Source organism: Carettochelys insculpta, chromosome 10 (genome assembly GCF_033958435.1).
Source record: "Carettochelys insculpta isolate YL-2023 chromosome 10, ASM3395843v1, whole genome shotgun sequence".
Classification (NCBI taxonomy): Eukaryota; Metazoa; Chordata; order Testudines; family Carettochelyidae; genus Carettochelys; species Carettochelys insculpta.
This window is the reverse complement of record NC_134146.1, coordinates 15317596-15336008: the sequence shown is the minus strand read 5'-3', so window position 1 is coordinate 15336008 and position 18413 is coordinate 15317596.

Sequence of the window (18413 nt, the reverse complement as noted above, 5' to 3'; positions counted from 1 at the left end):
CAGAAGCCTGACACGAAATGTAGATCTTTAATATCAATAACATAAAACCACCTCACTAATGAAGATATATTACTATATTGATTGTTTGTGCAAGGAAGTGTATGCTTGCTTTGTTTCTCTTGCTTGTGTAGGTGCATTGTATTGCTCTGGTTGCATCTTAAAGCCCATCTCCCTCTTCCTTCAACCGCAAGTGGGGCCCTGTTAAAATGGGCATGAAGTCAGCATGGGCAGAGTAACACTAACGTCTTGCCTGTAAAATCTCAGCTCACTTGTAACAGACTGGATTGAGCACCGGGCACACAAGTGGCATTGGTGTGGTGGGAGCTCCCCTTTGGCATTTTTTGTTGTTTTTTTTTTTTTAAATAAACGTGGTATATTTCAGCAATCGAAGTTGATAAACTATGTCTTCCAGAGTTCACGCCTGCATCTCAACACAAGTGTGCAAGATGAATATGGATGTATCTTAAATAAAGGACAGTTTTCTCTTAAGTCCTTAAGTTCTAACTCAAGCTGGGAAATACACTGCACAACAAATAGAGAGAAAAGGAGATAATCGTTTCAAGGCCAATTACCTCTTTTTCATGAAAATGAGGCCTTCCTCAGAATGACCAATACACACAGTCCCAGTTTTTCTACTGAGACTACCTCTCCCCACACCGGGTTCAGCAGAGAAGGGTTGGAGCTGCAAAGACTAGCTGTAACTCCTTGATTCTTAGGCCACATCCAGCCAGGGGCCAAGGATCATGTAGAGGAGCCCAGGGGCTGCTCTAAAGAACACCATATTATACTAGCTTCCATGGTGACATCTCATCAGCTAATAAAAGCCAATGTGTTCCCTCCTGCCCTGCCAACTCCAACCATATCCCAGCCCCAGTGCAGAGAGCTGTCAGCTTCACAGCAGTTGGAAGATCAGCCATGTTGAAGGGATTTTCACATGATGAAACCAAGCCAGGTTCCAGTCCCACTGCAGCATAAGGACTGCACAAAAGAGGTGGAGTAAGCCTGAGACTTTAGCCTTCAGACTTTATTATAGGTGATATCCTTGAGGAGGTCTCACTACAACAATCCCGCATCATGATTAACGGGTATTTTTCGATTGTGCCTGAGGTATCTGTAGCACACCTAAAACTATAACTACTTACTCCAGCTGCATCTCCTCCAAGAGCAAGTTATCTGACCTTAGATACGGAAATAGAAGGCATAAGCAGAATTAAGGGAGCTGAGTGAAAGGAGTCTTAATTTACACATTGCCTCTGGATTTGGCCCAGGCTAAGTTTTTTAACTTTTGCCTATTACATTGATACAGGCCAGCTGCAACATTTGGATCTTTAGCCAGGTCTGAACTTCTAAGGTTTCACAGGAGTTGGAATCAGGTTTTGACTTTGGCTGACTTCTTTAAAAAAAAAAATGAAAGATTTTTCCTCAGCTAAGAACAACTCTCTTTCCTAGCATTGTCAATGACAAATTTAGAGGCTAGTAACTTTAAACTTTAAAAATGATCACTTTTTGATCAAAGGTTTGTCTTTTACATCCATTTTTACCAGCATCTACAGAGGGGAGAGAGCAAGAGAGTGCAGAGCTTGTAATTATTGCATATTTTCTTCTGTGTTGACTGCTTAGAATTTTAATACCTGAAGGCTATCAGAGAGTTAATGGAAGAGAATTGCCAACATTTCAAATCAAAAACAGGAAAAATAAAGCTCAGTATTCTCTACAGAACTTCAGCAGGTAGGGATTTTCACACTACAACATGCTTCTATTTCGCTTGATTTTTTTTATTTTGTTTTAAAAGCACATGGATTTCTTCCCAGCTGTTAACACAACTGCTGTACTAAAACAAAGTCATGCTTAGTGGCTACGTTGAGATTTTGAAACAAAGAATCATCAGAGAGGCATTTCTCAACTCTCACTGTTATAAACAAGTGTAAGGTTTTGGAACCTGATTAAACAAAACATATGGTTATGTTTAAGCCTATGCTTCAGTCACATTGAAATCAATGAGATTCAGATTTATGTGAGAGTTAGACACTTAGACACTTTGGAAAATCCCACTAGGCATCTAAATACTCTTAAAAGTCTACCACAGGGACTAAACAGGAGTTTAAACATGTGGGGTGTACTGGGGGGGGTCCACATGCACCCTTTCCCCCTACCCCCACATCACTCCCTTACCCACCATCAGCACTGCTTCTGGTGAATGTGGAGGGCAGTCTTGCCTCTCCCCAAGAATATCATGGTCCCAAGAGCAGCATGAGCTTCCTAATTTGCACTTCTATCAGGTCTTGCTGCTCTGAGGGAAGGGGAGTACCCCTGTACTCACTGGAATTTGCATGGGGCTTCTGCAGATATAGGTGGGTGGGAGTAGAGCAGGAAAGAGGGTGGAGCACAGGCATGGAGAAGTCAGGACATGGGTGAAGAAGAAGCAGGAGGGGAGGGGTATGGGTGGGGAGGGATGGGGAGGGGGCAGGACAGGGACATATGGCTGGTTGGCTCCCTGGAAATCTCCACACTAGTCACCTCTGCATGAGAGATTCACACCAAAGAGCAGGGAATAGAAACAGACAAAACTAACTCCCACATGTGATCCATCTGTTTTCTTTAAAGGCTTGGAAAGTTGTGTGTGTCGTGTGTCACCATGCTGATTTATTGGATGCATCCTTGAGATCATGTGGATTTATTGCACCAATGTGCATGCCATTCTTTATGCTTTCATAGGGTAGTGCTTTCTGGTGCGGCCTAGATTCGGATATCCTTGTGCCAATTCTCAAGAAAATTTTTCTGAGGAAGCTGTGGTCAGGCACCCTAATGATGTGTCCAACCAAGCACAGTTGGACTTCTGTCGGCATGGCCTCAGTGTGGCAACTAGCAGTTGAGTATTGTGGCAGTTGTGTTTTGGAGAATCACCAGGCTAAAAATTTTCTCTTGCCAGTAGATCCCCATAATGGCATGCAGAGCCTGCTGATGGAAGGCTCAGGCTGCTTCTAGCTGTTTGATACGTCATTTGTAAGGCGTGAAGCTCTCACAATTGCATAGATGAGATGTGAGCAAAAACACATTAAGAGCATGATATTGTGGGATTTCAGGACTTCATTACATAGTTTTCTTAATGACTGGGAAGCTGTAACCTGTCACAATCACTTTGTCAAGAGATCCATGACTGAAGAGTCTCCTATCAAGATAGGCAAAGTGTCAACTGGCTTGCTTTATCTGGATTCCCCTAATGGATCAGTGGGAGGATATGGCTGGAGTGGTGAAGATGATTGTTGCAATGTTATGTTTTTCCCCAGGCAGATTATGAGATCAAAACATTTTGCTGTTTCAGCAGTGATCTACAATGCATTGGAGATCTCCCTCTGCATGTCTTAGGAGGGAAAACTTATGGGCAAAGAGCACTTCATTTATAAGATTGTGTCAAATTCTTTTTTCATACCAATGAAGATACTAAATAGATCCATAGTTTATAATATTACTAACATGAATATTGTAACCAGCACCTGTGCATAGTAAATCAAGAGACTGCATTGTACACAAGAACAGCTTGGAAACACCTTGAGGGAAACACAAGAACTGCAGCAGAACAGCTTGGAAACATCTTGAGCGATGCATAATACAGTTTGAGGATGGCTGCATCAGTACAGTGCCCTCTAAAATCTCTTGAGATTTTTCTTTCTGTCTTCATTTCAAAAGATAACATTTTTTGTTTAGGAAGCAAGGGAATTTTGGAGATATTTCAGTACAGAACAGCTCATGTTTTCTGAAATATGAGGCTGTGCAAGCATCTTCTTTCCATATTAATATTTAATGCAGAACTTTAAACTAGGCTAAGTTCAACTGTTTGATGTTTACATGAATATTTTGCAGTTTATAAGCAATTTCTGCTTAACCACAATTACTTTGAGTGACGTCAACCTTTGGAACCCATTCCAGTTCTTTTGTCTAGAAATATCAAAACAAAATTTGCATTCATCTTTATTATCTCATGTCTGTTACATACCTTAGAGAGCTGTGGTTAGAGCTGGGCACTTTTTTTAATTTTTAAAAACTTTTTTTAATTTTTAATTTTTTGGACACTTTTTTAATTTTCACACAAAAATGAAAATTTAGCCTGGACAAAACATTTTGCAAATTTGTATCAGATTTGCTAACTGTTTTGTTTAAAAATAAACAAACATGGTGAAAAAGACAGTTTCGTGTAGACATTTTTTAAATGAACAGCTTCAAATTTTCATTTCCAAATTAAGTTCAATGTAATTGTAAAAAAATAAACAAACCTACAGTTTTGAGTTGACCACAATATTCCATCTGAAATTTTTAATTTTTTGTTTTCCCAAAAAAGTTCAAAAACGCATTTTTGAATAATTGCTTTTGGTTTTCCTGTTAAATAAACCAAAAATCCCACACAGTTATACCAATGACAATTTATTACCAGCTACTCAATAAGGCTGCATCTAAGCTAGCAAGGTGTTTTGAAAGATTCTTTTGAACAGATTTTTCAAAAGAGTGGTGCTCTTTCAAAAGATCCTGCAGAGCGTTTACACAGAAGAAGCATTCTTTCTAAAGTAAATTGAAAGAATGCAGCACTCCTTTCGAAAGCGCTCTTCCACGCCTGTTTCAGGAACACCTTCTTTTGAAAGAAAATTCTTGCAGGCGCTCTGCAGGGCCCTTCTTTTGAAAAATCTGTCCTCATGGCACCTGATTTTTCAATCTCTGGCCCATTCTTTCAAAAGAGCGGGGTTGAGTGGATGCTCTGTTCTGAAAGAGCAGATCACTCTTTTGATCCACTTTTGTGTGTGTGTGTGTGTGTGTGGACGTACTCTTTCAAGATCTTCCAGAAGGACTTCTTTTGAAAGATCTCTGTAGTGTAAACATAGCCTAATATACTATTTAAAGCCCTAAACCTAACTGCCAGAGAGCGTTACAGGGAAAAAAAAGTTTTATTTTAGCTAATCGAAAAAGCCCTACAAAGTTAATAGAGATTAAATCAATTGGGTTCTATAGCAGTTACTCTAAAACCCCTTTATACTTTATTAGACTTTATTAGACATCCTATAGAACTCTGTAGCAGCAGTCTACTTCTTTGTCCATTTCTTAATGATGGTTGACAAATTCTATAAAAAAGTTATTTTCTGTGGGGGGCTTTCATAAAGAAAAAAAAAAAAAAAGTCACCCTAGGTTCAAGCTGTGAAAACTCTGTAGAGGCTGGCTTTCGCAAGCTGTGGCATTTTCTTTTAAAACAGTCCTCACATACAGTTCAACCTTTATAAAATATATTTCCTAGAGAAATATCCCAGGAGAGTTGATTATCATTGGCAGATAGACTGTTGAACCATTACTGTGTAAGAATTTGTGATATAGCTTGTTAAGATAAAAAGTTAGCTGAAACAGATCATTCAATAGAAAGAGCAAAATTTTCCATTTTGCTGCATTTAGGGCTCACATTAGTAAATATATATAAAAAATACTGTAAAACTATTCCCTACCCCTTCTTCCAGGTTAGCTCTGCAATTTCCATGTTTATTATGTTACTCTTCAAACATCAGTCACATCTATAAAGTTATTGTTACTACTAAATATTTACCTTTGCCCTACAAATGACACCTAAATGTTAAGTGGGAATGGGAAAATATGAAGCACAGAGTCCCTTTTATTTTACATCAGAAAATTAATTATTTCCCCTGATATCAATGGGGCATTAAATTTGTAAATTTGTGACTAATTCCATATGTGTGAAGTTAATCAAAACCATAGCAAATTTTGCAAGGTTGATGAACTGAACCATTGTAGACAATCAGGATATGAAAACTAAAACCATTTACCATGGGCTAACTCCTGCTTGTAGTAGTCATTCCTTGTTCTGTCCATTATGGTAGCAACTAGCAGTCCGAGCCTTGTCCCCCTCCGTATCAAATGGTAGTTTTTGCTCTATGAAGCTTCCAGTCGAAGTATTTCCAGTGAACCCTTTCATCTAATTTCTCACAGTCACAAATTAACAGTTTGCAAGTTTATCTTCAACTCTCTCACTTTTGGGTCCCTGTTCATGTAGATGGTGGGTGAGGAGTGGGGAGGAGAGAAAAGAAAGGGAGTGAGATCACTTCTAATGAAAGAAATGGATACAGTGAACAAAATCTTGCCATTGAATTAAAAGATTTTGAGGCAAAAAGGCAACATTGGGATAATCTAGCCTGACCTGCTGCATAGCACAAGACTAGGAATCACAGCCAATAATGGTGCCCTTGAGCCCATAACTTCTGTTTGAGCTACATTATATCAGTTAGAAAGAGATCTAGTTTTGGCATAACGGTTGCAAGAGGTGGCAAATCCACCGTGTCCCAATGGTTTATTAGCCTTGCTCTTAGAACTGTCTTCCTTGCCCGAGGTAGACTGATATTCACTTGATTACCAGGGATCTGCCTTCATTGCCTCTGGTTTCCATGGTACTCTGTCTCTCACAAGTGGCCCCAATCATAAATTAGATTTTTATTATAAATGGGGGGCAAGGATTCTCTCTATCTGGGTGTATGGATCACACCTAGCAGAATGGGGCTGCTGATGTTCACTAACGTCTCAGGGCCCCGCAGTAATGTAAATAAAGCTGCTGCAAATCAGGTCTTCTTTTGGTCCTGACAACTCACCATTGATTGGAACGTAGAGTGAGTGAATTGCTCTCTACCCATGTCCATTTCCCCTGTGTCTGAACTTCATTTTCAGTGTTGCACTCATCTCCAGAGTGCTGCTACTCTGCTGCCAGTTTTACTTGCTCTTTGATCTGCCCAAGGTCATATATCAGCCTCCAAACTTTGGTGCTTGACATCATATGGGCCATGTCTCAAGCATCTGCTCATGGCCTCAGGTCACTCAACTGGCAATCTGACTCAGTTTCCTCTTCTGAGTTTCTCAATAAACGAACTTAAAAAGACTTTGACAAATCTATTAACAAGAGCCCTCTTTAGGGTCTGACTTATCCACATAAGGTTCACACTCACAGAAATCTTTGCTCCAGTCTCAAGCTGGGAACAACCAAAACTCCCCTAATCTTTCTGGATTTTCCTGCTTTAGCATGTTACTTCTGCCTTGTATAGGTGGAGCAACATCCCTGTTCCCTTTTACTGGTGTCTTTCTACAGTTTCCTGAGCTGCAGCCACCTTCCCTCACCCCAGTTTACTGCTTCTCTTCATAGACTTCTTGGGTAGTGGCACACTCACCCCTAGTGCTGGCAGCTTTGTGCAAATAAGCAGTTTTGAAAATGCAAAATGGCTGCTCATTTGCATATTTCAGTGGCTCATTTGCATATTTGTAAATATCCACAGCAGAAAACAAGCAGTGAAGATGTGGTTCTGCTGGCAAAACCCCCCTTTGTCAGCAGTCCTTATCTCCCATTTTTTTCCATGTGCAAGGGGCTGGCCACAGGAGGGTGTTTCTCCAGTAGAACTTCTTCACTGCATGTTTTTTGTCATGAATATGCAAATGAGCTGCTCCAATATACAAATGAGCAGCTATTTTGAATTTTTGTGACTGCTCATTTGCATCAAGCTGCCAACACTAGGGGTGAGTGTAGCACTAGCCCTTCAGTATCCAGGGTTGGCTGAACAAAAGCCTTTAGAGCATACTACCCTATATTATACTGCTATATGCACATTTCCCCCCTCCATTTTATCTTGACCCATTTTCCTCTCATGGCCACTGCAGAAGCATCAGGATGATTGGGCTATCTGAGACAGATCCTCGGGCAGCAGGAACTCAGCGTAGGACCATTCAAATCAATGGAGCTAAGCCAATTTATAGCATCTGAAGCCCTGTGTCTTTTAACAACCATGCAGTAAAACTTCAGATTTTAGACTCACTGTCCTGGTGTTCCAAGATAATGGGGCCTCCCTTCAGAACAGTCAAATGAATTTGGTTAGCTGTCTTCTGTTATACGTCAGCTCCGTTAATCAAATAATGGAGGAAAGCTCATAAAAATAAGTAAACAAACATAAAAGGCTGGACCGGAGTGCCATAGTATTTCAGAGTTAGCTCTGTGCTCCTGTTAAAGGCTTGCTGCAGACATATACAAAGAATTGCATGAATAACGTCGGAGCCATCTACCTACAGCATGGAAATGTGATCTTCTCTGTTCGAGTGTGGTCAAAATTTGTTGGAACTGGAAAATAGATTATTCTTTCCTTAAAAGGACACCTTCTCATGCATGCTACATATTTTGCGACAGAACAGAGGGTGGGGAACTGGGTAAATAGTCGGTCCTTGCTAACTTAATAGGTTTAACATCCTCCTGTCTGATGTCTGATAAAGATGAAAAACTAGAGTTGTAAAAGCAGATCACAGAAGGAAAGAAAGAAAGGTGTTTAACCAACGAAGGAAAAAAGAAACTATGGAATCCAGTTATATGCCAAAGACATTAACATCAGCTATCAGTGCAAATGACTAACATCTCTCTTTTGCTGTGTTGACAGGGGTTTGTCATGGCTTTTGTTTGTTTGTTTTCTGTGGCAGGAAAATTTGGGCGAGAGATCAAAAACAAAGCCCATGACTTTAGCAAAGAGAAATTCTTGATCCTACTCCATGCTAGAAGACAGCACCCAATTTTAACAATTACAGATTCAGAGTATAATGAGCCAGCTTCTCAGTTATTTGCTAATGGAGTAGTCTAGAATACGTATTAATATTAGGATAAACTGCTGCAAGAGTACAAGCAAAATAATGCTACAGCAAGAAGTGAGAATGGATATTTTGAAAGATCAGATATAGAAAGTTGAAACCGGTGCATGTAATTTTTTTTTTCTAATATGGCACCTACCTGATTTACCTCTTCACACACGGGAGTTCCACAGGAAGAAGAAATGTAAATGACCAGCCCTAAATACGTCCAGCGTATGCGTGGCCATGTTAGTCCCAGGATATTAGAGAAACACAATAGCAACTACAACCATGCTCAACGAGGACCACATTCTGATAGAACTCTTCAGAGTAGATGTCTAAGATTTGTATTCTTGACAGGAGTCAGCACCGATAACACCTAGAATTCCCTCTGTGATGGACCACTGTGTAATTATTTTATATGTAGCTCTGCACTAAACCTGAGGTTTAAAAGTGATACGACTTTGGTTCCGAACTTCCATTCACCCCCCATTTAATTTTATTGTGGACAGCACATCTGGAAACTTTGCATCCTTTAGCACATCCAAAAATGAGGGGAAGAGTGTGGTGAAGGCAGGTTCTATATCACTATCTCTAGCCTGCCAGAGGTGTGGTAATGTCGAGTTAAAAGAGGGTTAAATCAGTGTGTGTTTCAGGGATCTCTTGCTCTCATCCTATTGCAGTTCTTCTCCCTACCAGGATCCCTCTGTGAGCTTGTAGGAGCTTCTGTGTTCCAGAATCTTGTTGATAGGTTGTAGTAAGGCTCAGAGCACAGGAAAACCAGGTTTGCCAGAGGGTGGGAACCTGAACTCCTTCAGATTTCAAGGGTAGGGAAATGTGCTCACTCCCCAGCAATTAGAAAAAGAAGCCAGGGCAAGTGTTTGCAGCTGGAAGAGAGGGAATTGCAGCAAGTACTTGCCAGCTGCACTATGGCCTCATTTGGGCAGCAGCTGCTTGGCTTCACTATATTTAAAGGGCCAGTCCCAGAAAGTCATACTAGCAAGGCAAAGGCCTAAGAAGGGTACAGCAGCAGCAAAGGGTGCAGTTGTCCTGGAGCCTGGCAATTCAAAGGGGCTTCGGGCCAGTGCCACTACCATTGCAGCAGTGATGGTGGCTGGGAGTCCTGAGCCCCTTCAATCACTGCTGGAGCACTGCATCACACATGCTGTGCATGGCTGAGGGTAGGGGGGCACCATGCTCTATGTGGTATGGAAGGCTGGCGGCTCCCCCCAGCCCCACCTGTTCTGGGAGTGCAGGGCTGCACCCCACTTTGCCCAGGGGCTCACAGAGGCTGTCAGCTCCCCTGCCTCCTGCTAGCCCAAGCTGACTCAGGCTTGCAGGTATCTGCCAAGGTTATGTGCACACTGCCACTTTCAGTGCTAAAATTTCAGCAATGCAAGCACACCCCTGAGTGATAACGTTTTTAGCATTGAAAAGTGCCAGTATAGACAGCATTTTATCACGGAGAGCCATACTTTCGGCAATAAAGCTACCACCGCTCACTCGGGATTGGGTTTTTTTTAATACCCAGGAGAACTCCCCCCTAGTGATAAAGAGTGAGGACACTGCACACCCCATAGCAATGTGGGGTAGCACTGCTGTGGCAGTGCTATACCATGGCCAGTGTAGACATACAAGGGGCTGTCTATTTGTGATATAGATCTTCAGGTACGGCCTGCAGCCTGAGCTCTGGGATGCTCCCATCTCAGAACAGCGATGCTGCAGTTAAACAGCTCCTTAGCCAGAGAACTGGAAGTGAGAGTCAGCTGGTACAGCTCAGCCACAGGTTTTAATTGCATTGTAGAAGTACTGTAACAAGGCAAGAGTGCATGGAGGAGAAGAGCTATTAGTGACTGAGCAGTCAGGTGCTCAGCAGGGCTGCCTTTGCGTGTTGCATATCACTGAAGCCTTGAAGATCTGTACTGATCAGTTTTCTGGAATTATAACAGTTACCAAAGGTCCTCAGGTGAGTTTCAATCAGGATCCAAACTTCCCAAAAGTTGGAAGTGAATCAAATCCGATGTTCTCAGTTAAGCCCAAATCTAATTTTGCTGTGGGCATAAGGTGCTAACCCACTGTAACAAACTCAGCTTCAGGTCCCCTACTTATGGGAGAAAGATAAAGGGGAATCTCTCAGTGGAGCAGGGTTTGTTCATTCCCCCTGTACTTTAAAGTAATAATAAAGTAACCTGTTTGGTGGGCTGAGACCGGCCCCTTGCAGAATCTGGTGCACATGGTCACAGTACAAAGGAGTTAGTTACAGAAGACTGAGGTATTGCTATTTGGCCCTATACAACAACTGCCAAGGCCAATTCTGCCAAAAGATATAGCAGAAATAGATCATAGTCTCCTCATAAAGCCAAATATTGCTTCTGTTGAACAGGGAAATATTTACTTCAAGTACCCCCCCCACCCCAAAAAAACCCGTTGTCCTCAGGACTTATTGCTGGTTGATGGATGCTCAGTCTCACTCTACATTTTTAACATCAGCTTCCTAGTTCACAGAAAATTAATACAGTCTTTCAAGAACCTCATATAACCAGTGACAAATACGACAGCTGGTATTAATATAGTAAATTACATAATTATATTAAAGATAAATTGTATAGATCTATAAAAATAAATATTAGAAAGTGTTTAGAATCCAAATCAACTATCCTGTGTGAGTAGACTTAACAATTGCAAATTAATGTAATTTTTAAAGTAATGAAAAATCAACATTTACTTTTACTTTCTTATCACGATCCAGATTCAACTTGTTTGCAGAAACTCAGTATCCAAGTTGAAGATAACCTGTCAAGCTGAACTCCCTGCACTATAGAAGCGTAGGAAGCCCCTAGGATATCCTCAATATCTGTAGTGAAAAGAAAACTCAAGAAGATTGTACAGTTAAGACGGGCTGAAAAACAAGAATTCTATTTCTCTAAAAATGCTGAGGTTTCAACATTTCTTTGCATGCTGTGCTGGAATGGGAAGGAGATATTTTGAAATTTTATTATGAAAATTTAAAAGTAAGAACCCAATAGCTTGGTGATTACAGCACTCACTTGAGACATGGGAGACCTTGACTATGGCTGCAGACAGTGCAACCGTCCTGCTGTAAGCTCATTAGTGTAACGGCTCCAAGCCAATGGGAGAGAGCTATCATAGCCACTTAATTAAACCAACCCTCATAAGCAGCTGAAGTTATGTCAGGGGGAAAAGCTGTCCCGCTGACATGGGTCTGTCTACACTGGTGCTTAAGTCAGTATAATTTACGTTTCTGAGGAGAGTGGCTAATTCACTACCTCAGAAGATCAATCTGCTCAGGGTCTATCTTCCAGGGTTTGATTTCACATATACACAAAATCAAGCTCTCACAGGTCAAAGTCAGCCCCTGTGGTTCTCACAAAACATGAGGAGTAAGGAAAGTCTCTCCTACCAACCTTTCCCGTTAAGACAGACAAGTTAGCTTATCAGCAGTCGACTTCTAAGTCTAATGTAGACACAGAGCAAGTGATATAACTTATGTCAACTTAAGCTGTAGATTCAAATCCCCACTCCACCTGATCTGGAGAAGGAACGTAAACTTGGCTATCTCACACCAGACTTGAGTGCCTTAACCACTAGTCTAGAGTGGGTAGATCTCCTTCTGTCTTCCCATCCCCCACCAAAAAATCTAACCTGGTACCCCGGAAACCTACAGTTTGTGGAAAAAAAAAATCAATCAGTAGCAGTTACAGTCCAGCAGTCCTTATTTATTGGAGTAATTACGCTGAAGTCAATAGGATTACTTCCCTCGTTAAAGGTTAAAAGAACTGTCCTTTGACAGGTGCAGTAAATGAAGAATGACTTCATGATAATGTAGTTTAGAACGGAAAGGCTTAATTATGGCTCCAATGAAGAAGAGCCAGGTGGATCAGGATCACCAGCTGGCTTCCAGTGTCAGGAGCCATTCTATAGCACATTTGGAAGATGCTAGAGGAAGTACTTTTGACAAAAGAGGTTCACTTAGCAGCTCCCACAACAAAATTCTGAAGGGTGCAAAGGAACGGAGCTTAATTAGGGCTCCTCCTCACAGGGGATGAGGTTGGAAAAGGCTCTGAAACATTCCCCTTGCTAGTGCTCTAAAGAAAGACCACACATAATCTGGCTTCATCTCTACTAGTGCGTGCTAGATAAGCATCGCAATCTGTTATAGATTGGGGTCTTGAACAAGTAAAACACAATGCCTAAGGGCTTTTCAGCCCATGTTTATAGAACCAGCTTAAAGGAAAACAAGCAGTTTTAATCACTTCTCAATGGCAAGTGAGATTTCTTGATTTCAAATCTATCAGAAACCAAAATCTGTGAACTACCCCTACCTCCACAATTTGCATTACAAGTTTACTTTTGTTTTCTTTTTGCCCTACACAGAGCAGTGATGGTCAAGAGCCAAATTATTGATCAACATTGCCCAAAAGTCTCAGAGAGGTGGCCATGTTAGTCTGTATCATCACAAAACAAAGAAAGCAGTCCTATAGCACCTTAAAGACTAACAGTAATATTTATTAGGTGATGAGCTTTCATGGGAAAGACATACTTCTTCAGATCTGCAGAAGCTGCTCATCAGCTCATTAATAATATTGTTAGTCTTTAAGGTGTGACAGGACTGCTTTCTTTGTTTTGATTAGCCTAAAGAACCACTTTACTGTGAATTCATGATTCAGGCAAAATGACTGACCAAGAATTATTATTTTAGCAACTATAAAACATTAATAAGAGTGAAAATATCCTGTTGGTTAATACCATAAACTGGTTAATAATTAAAACGCACCATGTTTTAATTTTACATGCCACAAAGAGAGGCAGGAGACATGTTATAGAGCCATTTGCCGCTCACAGGCCTCAGCCAGAATATGACTATTATAGAGTATATTGATATGCCAGATCCTACGAAGTTTTACACAGACCAGTTTTATTAAAATCAATAGAACTACTTGCATGAATAAGGACTGTTGTCACAAGATTTCATTGTGGGATGTAGCCTTTATGGAAATGATTGAGCTCAAGTAACAGTGAACATATGTGCCAGTTCTTGATTCAGAACAGTGTTTGCAAAATTACCACTGATGCGTTCAGCCTATGGCCAAAACCAAAACATGCTGAGGATGTACTTGGCCAATCCCTAAGGATTACATAGTGCTTAATCAAGTGGTCAATAGGCTTAAAAATTACATTCTTATATCTTCACAATGACTTCAAAAAGGCTACAGACCTGATCCTGCACAGATATTCGGATGCTCAGCACTTCACAGAACCTATTGCATGCTACAGTTCAGCAACCTTTCCGAGGCAGAGTGCTGAAATTTGTTCTTTCGGCAGAGTGCCAAAATTATCCGTGTATAATCCACGTGCTGGTGATGCTTTTTAAAATCACTAATGGTCCTACTTACAACAGTTTCATTCATAAATAAAAAAGCAGAGCTTTACCGTTTACGTAGTGGTTGGTAGCATCAGCTGGTCTTTTGTTAATCCACAGGCAGCCTGGCTTTGAGCAAGCTCCTGGCTGCATGAGGGAGAAGGGGCAGGGCTGAACTTCCGTCTCACATGCCAATGAAAATTGGCTCACGTGCCACTCTTGGCACCTGTGCCCCAGGTTGCTGAACCTTGGTCTATGCCATACAGGACCAGGCTTCTTGTGAAAAAGAAATAATGTTACGTAGTGAGTATGAGTCTGGTCTTGCAGCCACTAATAAAAGGATAAGCTCCCATTCACATTAATGAGACCAGGAGTGGGTCTTACATATATTTATTGTTGTAACTTAATAACAGTATTTCTCCATTTAATATATTCCACACATTTCTGTTGCAGGAGGTTTTGAAGGTAGGTGTTATTTAACCACATGTCTAAAAAAACTAAGGGAAATTGCAGCTGTTTTAAAAATCATTAGTTTTACCAGAGTCCCTGTAAAAACACCTGATGCTATAAGCAAATGTCTAATACTATTTTAAATATTTCTAAAAATAGGAAGTAAAATCCCCACTTCCACCAAGGTACTCTGGGTGTGTTAATAGCCATAATACAGTGTAATTAAAATGAAATTAAGGAGGGTAGGCTCAGGGTATTGGTAAGGGAATACAGAACATTTCACCCCAGATCACTCTTGGAATCCAGCCCAGGACTGAATGTTTATACCATTTAATTGGTGCTGGATTGCTCATTTGAAGTGAGTTGGTGGTCTCAGGCTAGTTCCCAGTGAGCATATATCCAAACTAAAGCACATCAAACCTAGCACTGTTTTTGCACATTATCAGACATGCTAATGCAAGGGAAATGGGCAGCGAGACAAGACTACCCTTTGCCCCCTGTTAACATTCAATCCAGGGAATGAATCATATTAGTGGGGCACTGTGAGAGCATTGCCCCTTTCCATGCTCTAACACAGGGGACTTCATTTAAAACTCTACGGCTGTGGCCACACTTGGCCAAAACTTTGAAATGGCCATGCAAATGGCCATTTCAAAGATTACTAATGAGGCTCTGAATTGAATTGAATTGAATTCCTCTGCTGAGAGGAATAAGGGGATTTCAAAAGGCGCAGGGTCCTTTCAAAAAGGACCCCCGTGTAGCCACACTGAGCCGCGGGAGTTCGAAAGTGGTGCTTTCAAAGTGCTGCAGCTGGAAGCGTCCAAATGCTAATGAGGCCCTGAATATTCAGTTCAGCGCCTCATTAATAATCTTCAAAATGGACATTTGAATGGCCATTTCAAAGTTTTGGCCAAGTGTGGCCACAGCCTACCAGTCTGATACCTTTACCGAGTGCTCAATGCCCACGATAGCCAAGGTTCAAATATGACTTCAGTGGACTTTGGATCAGGCCCTAAAACAAGTAACAAAAGGCCAAAAATCCTACTTGAAGACTTAAGAAAAGCAACTGTCAAAACTAGCCATGCTGAACAGTGTTTCTTCTCTACAGCCCCTTCCTTTCTTATCTTTGTTTGTGATATAATTTTCGCATCTCAGGTCTGAAGCTCTCCCTCTCGTTGTTCACCATGGAAAGCCACACTAATTCAAGAGTCTAACAAATGATACTGTATAAAAATACATACAAATTGAATTCACATCCCTAAAGGCAATTACACCATTCAATTTATATATATTTATAGGATCAGTCTCCAAATGTCGCAGCTGAAACAGAATGGCCTACCTGAGAGTTGACTTTTCTCTGTGTCACATTGTTGTGAGGCAGGGGTGAGCAATGTTTTTACATCAGGCCCCACTTTAGTCCCTACAGTTACCCCACAACCTGTCTAACATAATCCAAACTGATGGAAATTTCAGTTATATGCATGTTTTACAAAAGCCTTTTGGCATGGGTAAGAAAATAAAAACCTAGAATGTAAAAACTTTATTGGTATATAAATGTGAATACAATGACGTAAAAACAATAACATATTTAAACATTTTTAATGAGATGGATGAGCCTGAGATCCAGAAGCCCATCGTCCTGCACCCCCTTTATGCAATTTCTTGCTGCTCCCAGGGCCCACCCCCCCACTTTGAGCACCACGGTCTGAGGTAAATACAAGCAGCTATTTCAATAGGATACAGAAAAGTGGTATCTACACTTAAATGTTTCAATGTGTATATATATCTGTATGGATGTGTGTGTGTGTATTTTATATATATATATATATATATATATATATATATATATATATATATATATATATATATATGTGGAAAGATGGTATTCCCTCAGAAATCCTCAAATGCACCAACGGTACCCTAGTTTCAGAGCTGCATGGAATACTTTGCCAATGCTGGAGAGAAGGCAGCATACCGCAAGATACGAGGGATGCTAACATCGTTACTGTCTACAAGAACAAGGGTGACAAAAGTAATTGTAACAACTATCGCGGCATCTCCCTTCTCAGTACCTTGGGGAAGCTATTTGCATGTGTTGTTCTGAAGAGGCTCAATGTTCTTGAGGAGAGAGTCTACCCTGAGTCTCAGTGTGGGTTCAGAGCTGAACGGTCCACCATAGACATGGTTTTCTCTGTTAGGCAACTACAAGAAAAATCCAGGGAGCAGAACAAACCTCTGTATATTGCCTTCATCGACCTGACCAAGGCATTTGACCTCGTCAGCAGAAAAGGTCTGTTCGCGATTCTGGCTAAGATCAGCTGTCCCCCAACTCTGCTCAGCATTATTAGGGCCTTCCATGAAGGCATGAAGGGGACAGTCATATACAATGGATCCACATCCAAACCCTTTGAGATTCTCAGCAGAGTGAAGCAGGGGTGTGTGCTGGCTCCAACACTGTTCAGCATCTTCTTTGCAGTTTTGCTCAAATATGCCTTTGGAACTGCTACAGAGGGCATCTCTCTCTGCACGAGAATGGACAGCAACCTCTTCAAACTGTCGAGGCTTAGAGAGAAAACCAGGGTGCTTACGAAGCATCTAAGGGAGTTCCTCTTCGCTGACGATGCAGCTATTGCTGCTCACACTCAGCAGGAACTGCAGTCACTCATAACTCGCTTTGCAGATGCATGTACGGAATTTGACCTCACAATCAGCTTAAAGAAGACCCAGGTGATGGGCCAAAACGTGGGTAACGAGCCATCTATCAGCATGCTAGACTATGAACTGGAAGTCGTCCATGAGTTCGTGTACCTAGGCTCGACGATCTCGGACAGCTTGTCACTTGATAGCGAGATCAACAAGCGCATTGGAAAAGTCGCCACAACATTCTCCAGGCTGACGAAGAGAGTATGGGCTAACACTAAGTTCACTGTACACACCAAGGTGCAGGTATACACAGCCTGTGTTTTGAGCACACTGCTGTACACCAGTGAAACATGGACTTTGCTCTCAAAAGAAGAGCAGCGACTCAACACATTCCACATGCACTGCCTTAGGCGCATATTCGGTATCTCATGGCAGGACAAGGTCCCCAATAGTGCAGTGCTTGAGAGAGCAGCCACTGCCTCCATGTTTACCCTTCTCAAAAAGAGGCGTATGCGCTGGCTGGGCCATGTCTCACGCATGATGGATGGCCGAATACCGAAGGACCTCCTCTTCAGCGAACTGGTGTCTGGAAAGAGGCCGAAAGGGCGACCTAAATTGCGCTACAAGGACACGTGCAAGCGTGACCTCGGCGCTCTCTCTATCAGTGTGAACACCTGGCATTCGCTCGCCTCAGACAGGCATGGCTGGAAACAGGGAGTGAAGGAAGCTCTTGTTATGTATGAAACTACCTTGGTGAAGGAAGCGGAAGACAGGAGAGCCCTCAGGAAGATCTGTTCCCCTTATACCAGACCAACATCTGCCTACTGCTGCTCACAGTGCGGAAAGGACTGCCACTCCTGGATTGGATTGAACAAATTCATTAGGAAAATGGTACTGTTTGAAAATGTACGTATCACAGAAACTTTGGGGAATCTGGTTGCAAAATATCCACCATCTTCTACTCTCCTGTTTAGTAGCATAAGCAGTGCTCCCTGAGGAAAGCAGAGGTGTTGGTTTCATGGTTACAGAGTTCAAGTTGGATGCTGTTAAAATGGGAACATTTGTCCATCAATCACATTGAACCAGACCCCGCCACAAATCTCTGCCCTCACCTCTGTACCCACCAACCTCCATACTCCTGCTCTGATTCCTGAACCCTCCCCACAACTCAACCCCCTGCCCTAACCCCTGCACGCAACACTTCCCCACCCCTTGACCTTAGATCCCCCACATATCCCAACCCCCTACTCTGAGTTCCCAACTCCACCCCACACAAAGTTTTAGAGGTGATCTATCACAACCTCCC